The sequence below is a fragment of the Lampris incognitus genome, unplaced genomic scaffold, assembly GCF_029633865.1.
Source record: "Lampris incognitus isolate fLamInc1 unplaced genomic scaffold, fLamInc1.hap2 scaffold_163, whole genome shotgun sequence".
Taxonomy (NCBI): Eukaryota; Metazoa; Chordata; class Actinopteri; order Lampriformes; family Lampridae; genus Lampris; species Lampris incognitus.
This window is the reverse complement of record NW_026611125.1, coordinates 18,608-25,000: the sequence shown is the minus strand read 5'-3', so window position 1 is coordinate 25,000 and position 6,393 is coordinate 18,608.

Genomic DNA, 6,393 nt, shown 5'->3' with positions numbered 1-6,393 from the left:
CAACGCTCTGTTGACTCAATAACTGCAGAGATCCAAACTTCCCCTGGCATTAACGTCGGCACAAAAACTGTGCGCCGGGAGCTTCGTGGAATACGGCTTTCTACGGATTTAGATGAAGATGTCATAAAAGCTCCCGTAGGTCTAATGGTCAGTTATCCCAAAACTTTTGTACATATAGTGTACATATCGTGTGTGTGTGTGTGTGTGTGTGGAGCTCGCACTGAGAGAGGAAGGGGCGGCAGTCATCAGATTCCTCAGAGAATCTTTCCGGACTGGAGAGCCAGACGGGTCTGACTTCTTTCTGAGGGAGGAGCAGGAGCCAGAGGCGCTTCTGGTGCCGGAGCTGACGATGAGGCCGGCACAGGGGTTTCAGCTGACTGAGAGGGGGGGGGTGGCTGAGCCCATGGCTTGAAGCTGTCCGGTGACGTAGTTGACCTGAGCGGTAACTGTGCCGCACACCGCTTCACTGCGCTGGGAAGCTTCTGCCACAGCCCGACGCACCTGTTCAATCTTCTCCTCCTGTTGTCGGAGCCGACGCTCCTGCACTTCGAGGGTAGCGAGCACGGAGTCCTGCTCTGCTGTGTCCATCTTGGCCAGATTGTTCTATCAAGAACACAGAGACTGGCCCACACAAATGCAGGCAGGCAGACAGTAACCAGTGTGATGCTGCCATCCCCAAGCATCTTCAAGCTCCCACGGTATGCGGGCATCACAGCCCTGGAGCCATACCTAGCTCAAGTGAAACTGATAGCAAGTCACAACCAGTGGAGCACCCAAGACACTGATGCCCATGTTGCCCTGGCGCTCGAAGGGAATGCGCTGCAGGTATTGCTCGACCTTATGCCGTCAGAACAGCAGGATTACGAGACACTGGCCGCTGCTTTGGTCAACGGGTCTCTACTGACAGCATGCGAGACCGACTGGCCCGCCGGCGCCGCCAAGAGGGCGGGACCCTGGGAACCTATGCAGCAGACGTGCACTTCTTTGCACATCGTGGCTACCCCACCTTTGATCCAGCAGCTCGTGACGAGTTAGCCCTGAGTGCCTTCATCCAGGGGCTCACCCCAGAGAGGTTGAAGGAGCACCTCCGCATCACGGCACCTACAGCCTTCAAGACTGCATTGGAAGAGGCAGAGTGGGTGGAGGCTGTGATGGCCCCACACAACCAACCAAGACCCCGAGTGCGTCAGGCTGAGGTCCACGCAGATGAAGGAGACGTCGAAAGAGGGGTCGTCTGCCAGGCTTGTCCGTCACCACGCCGAAAGCAACCAGGCCGATGCCAACCACCCTTCAGACCCTGGTCGCCTCGTGATCCATGCTACCGCTGTGGAGAAGCGAGGCACAAGGCCCGTGACTGCCCTGCCCCTGCACCACGACGCCGTAGCACTCCCCAGTCGGAAAACTAGAATGGGGTGGCACCGCGGGGAGACTGCTACCCAGCCGACCGACCATATCCCCCATTAAGAACTCTTCCCAGATCGGCAGAGTGGGCCACGCACACGGTCTCTCTCTTTGTTGCTCCATTGGTGGACACCGCTGCTGGGCCCTTGTGGACACAGGGTCCACCATCTCCATTGTGCGTCCAGGGGTGCTGCCAGAGACAGAGTGGAGGCCCACCACCCGTAAAATCAGAACTGTGACTGGGGAACTAACCAGCATGCTGGGGAAGAGAGCACTGCAGGTGCGGGCAGGGAAAGTTGCAGCCACCCACGAGTTTTGGTTGGCTGAAATACAAGACCCTCGCATCATCGGGCTGGATTTGCTGACTCGCTGGGGGGCTCTGGTCGATGTGTCGAGTAATGCCATTCACCTTGGCACAGAGACCCTGGCCCTCCGGCGCCGTCCAGAGAGGAAGGTGGGACGTATCCACATCCAGCCAACTCCACCTGTCACCATGCCGCCGCCGCCCCCATCTCCACTGCCAACCGAGGGGATGACGACACTGCCTAGCCCACCAACAATGACGACGACCCTCATCGAGGCTACCGTTCCTCAGACACCCTCGCCGGACACTGTTGCCGCCATCCAGAAGCTGTATCAGCGGAGCAGTGAAGGGCTGGACCCTCAGCAGAGTCAACAGCTGAAAGACCTGCTCCAACAGTTCGCTGAGATTTTCGCTGCACGCGAAGAGGAGTGCACCCAGACCAACCTGGTGCAGCACACAATCGACACTGGTACAACCCCACCCATTAGACTGCGACCCTACCGGTTAGCGCTTGCCAAGCGTGAAGCTGCAGAGCGGATGATTCTAGAGATGGCTGCGGCCGGGGTGATAGAGCCATCCAATAGCCCTTGGGCCGCCCCTGCCATCCTGGTCAAAAAGAAAGATGACACCTGGAGGTTCTGTGTGGACTTTCATCGGCTGAACAATGCAACTCGCAAGGACTCCTACCCCTTGCCCCGCAATGACGACGCTCTGGACCACATCGCAGGTTCACAGTGGTTCAGCTCACTTGACCTACGGAGCGGTTACTGGCAGGTGGAGCTGGCACCAGAAGCCAGACCCAAGACGGCCTTCACCATCGGTCAGGGACTCTGGCAGTTTCGTGTGATGCCCTTTGGTCTCTGCAATGACCCCGCCACGTTCGAGAGACTAACGGAGAGGGTGCTGGCTCACATTCCCCGCAACCGGTGCGTGGTTTACCTTGATGGCCTTCTGGTTCATGCCGCTGACTTCGAGCTTGCCCTAGAGAACCTCCGTCAGGTCTTCCCAGCCATTGGGGGGGCGGGCCTGCGCCTGCACCCCAAGAAATGCCACCTCCTTCGACGTGAGACCAAGTTTTTGGGCCATGTGGTGGGGGCAGAGGGCGTGGCCCCTGATCCTACTAAGGTGGAGGCGGTCGAGAAATGGCCAGTTCCGCGAAACGTCAGCGAGGTGCGCAGCTTCACGGGGCTCATCTCCTACTACCGACGTTTTGTCCGCAACTTTTCCTCCGTTGCCAGTCCCCTACACCGTCTCACCGAGAAGGGACGGGAGTTCCACTGGGACGACAACTGTGCAGCCGCCTTTGCCCGGCTCCGCACCGCCTTGATCACTGCACCCATCCTGGCCCTTCCTGATCCTAAGTGCCGCTTCATCGTGGACACAGACGCCAGCAATGTGGGGCTGGGGGCCGTCCTGTCTCAGGAAGTTGCTGGGGGAGAGAGAGTGGTGGCTTACTACAGTCGTGTCTTGAGCTGCCCTGAACACAATTACTGCATTACACGACGCGAGCTCCTGGCGGTGGTCGCGGCGTTCAATCATTTTCGCCCCTATCTCTATGGCCAGACCTTTCTCCTGCGGACGGATCATGCGGCCCTGATCTGGCTGCTCAGCTTTAAGGAGCCCGAAGGCCAGGTGGCTACGTGGATTGAGGAGCTGCAGAGCTACGACTTTGAGACCCAGCACCGAGCCGGGCGCCTGCACAGCAATGCAGATGCCCTCTCCCGTCGTCCCCGCAAGGATTGTAGACATTGTGAGCGCCAAGAGGAGCGAGACAGAGCAATCCTCCAAGTATCCACCACGCGGCAGGTTGAGCCAGAGGAGGCGTGGCTGATGGCAATGGACAAGCAGGAGTGGCAAACAGCGCAGGATAGTGATCCCACCCTGGCCAGGGTGGGACAGTGGGTCGACGCCAAGGCACACCCCCACTGGCAAGCTGTCTCTGCCATGTCGGTGGAGACCAAGGCCTACTTTTCCCAGTGGGCCACCTTGGCCCGGCGTGATGGACCGTTGTACTGAGTCTGGCAAGCGCCGGGCCGGGGAAGAAGTGTGTGGCAGTTACTGGTGCCCAAGGACTGGCGCCAACGAGTGCTACGGGCAGCCCACGGCTCGGTGGGGGCAGGTCACTATGGGGTGGCAAAGACGCTGAACAAACTGCGCCAACGGTTCCACTGGGCCGGATGCAGGCATTACACTGAACTTTTTGTGCACTGTTGTGATGCCTGCACTGCCAAGAAAGGACCAACCAGACGCTCCCATGCCCCTCTACAACAAGATCAGGTGGGGGCCCCCCATGGAACGGGTCGGTGTGGACTTTCTTGGCCCATTTCCCACCACAGACAACGGAAACCGGTACGTCCTTGTGGCCATGGACTACTTTACCAAATGGTCTGAGGCGTATGCGGTCCCAGACCAGAGCGCTGCCACTACAGCCGAGCGGCTGGTGTGTGAGATGTTCTGTCGGTTCGGTGCGCCCGAAGAAATACACAGCGATCAGGGGCGGAACTTCGAAGCACAGGTATTCGCTGAGGTGTGTCAACGCATGGGGGTGAAGAAGACCAGGACCACGCCCCTCCACCCCCAGAGCGACGGACTGGTGGAGAGGTTCAATCGAACGCTCACAACACAACTCGCTATTGTCACCTCACGGCACCAGCGAGACTGGGACTGTCATCTACCCCTGGTCCTGTGGGCGTACCGGTCGGCGGTACAAGAAAGTACCGGGTGTACACCGGCCGCGCTCATGTTCGGGAGAGAACTGCGGACCCCTGTGGACTTAGCCTTTGGCACGCCCCCGGGTACTGACCTTCCCAAGATACCCGGTTTCGAGTACCTGCGGGACCTCCAACAACGTCTGGCCGAGGCACAAGTGTTTGCTCGGCAGCATCAGGAACAGGCAGGTGCAAAAAAAAAAGCGGGCATATGACACTCGTTGTCAGGGCCGCTCCTTCACCCCAGGAGCAAAGGTGTGGGTCTTCAACCCAATCCGGAAGAGAGGAGTCTCCCCCAAGCTCGCCAGCCAGTGGGTGGGGCCCTGTGAGGTGTTGGAGCAGCTTTCAGATGTTGTGTACCGGGTGAAACTGTGTGTCCGGGGGCGGGTGGTAGTTCTGCACCGGGACTGTTTGGCACCTTACCGCCCCTTGGCTGAAGAACCTGTAGATCAGTTTAGCCCATCCGGGACGGTCCCTCCTACACCCACAGGCCCTACCAACCGGACAGACAGTGGGGAACAGGGACCCGTGACCCCGCGGCGGCGGAGACGGCTTCCCCTTCGCTATAGGGACTTTGTTGTCGGCTGAGGACAGGCGACACGCTGGAGGGGGTAATGTAGCGAAGTTGCTACCCCGTCAGAATTGTGCCAATTGTCCTGGTTTACCCATCAGGCACTGCGTGCAGATTGTCAGTTGTTATTAAATGTTTTGTAAGTGTTTTATGTGGTTTTATGTGTTTATGTGATTACTATGTGTTGTGGTGTAATTGTAGTTGTCATTCTGTTGTGTTGTGTAACCTTGGAACTGAAACCCTGAACAACTTTGTTGTTCGAGTAGATGACCCCCATGTATTGTAACACATTTCTGTAAGTTCTTGTTTCTGTGTGAGTTCAATAAAGGGGCTGCAAAGTTACCTTTGTCGTTGCTTCTACGTTCGCCACAATATTCTTACCTTAAAAGGGAAGGGGGTGTAGTATCCCACCTTTGACAATTAAAGCATTTACCAGTGTTGGAGCCCATCGGTAAGGGGCCGCTATATATATACGTGTGTGTGTGTGTGTGTGTATAGATATATTACACACACACACACACACACACACACACACATATATATATATATATATATATATACTACTTTCGGCTCCTCCCGTTAGGGGTCGCCACAGCGGATCATCCGTTTCCATTTCTTCTTGTCTTCTGCGTCTTCCTCTGTCACATCAGCCACCTGCATGTCCTCCCTCACCACGTCCATAAACCTCCTCTGTGGCCTTCCTCTTTTCCTCTTTCCTGGCAGCTTCCTATTCAGCATCGTTCTCCCAATATACCCAGCATCTCTCCTTCACACACATCCATCGCTTTTACAGTACTTGCTGTACCAGCGGCGTACTTGCTGTACCAGGGGCGTACTTGCTGTACTAGTAGCTCTGTTCACAACATCGTCCTCTCTAGCTTAGGTGCTCAAAAGATATCTTTGGGCTCAATGTCATCCCGTTTATTCTTTATGCTTCATATGTCATCACCTTTCCTTCCTAATGCTTTCCTCATTTTCAATATCATCTTGTACACATTTTCAATTCAAGCGTGGTACTGGATGCCATCTTTGCAATGAGTCCGCTCGTCACATTTCATCCCTGCTGGATATTCCACCGTCAACCAACTGTAAGTGCTATTATTGAAAAGTGCAAGCCTTTAAGGACAACAGCAACTCAAGTCGCCAACGCTCTGTTGACTCTGCAGGGATCCAAACTTCCCCTGGCATTAACATCGGCACAAAAACTGTGCGCCGGGAGCTTCGTGGAATATGGCTTTCTATGGATTTAGACTAAGATGTCATTACAGCTCCCGTAGGTGTAATGGTCAGTTATCCCAAAACTTTTATACATATAGTGTACATATTGTGTGTGTGTGGAGCTCGCACTGAGAGAGGAAGGGGCGGCAGTCATCGGATTCCCCAGAGAATCTTTCCGGACTGGAGAGCCT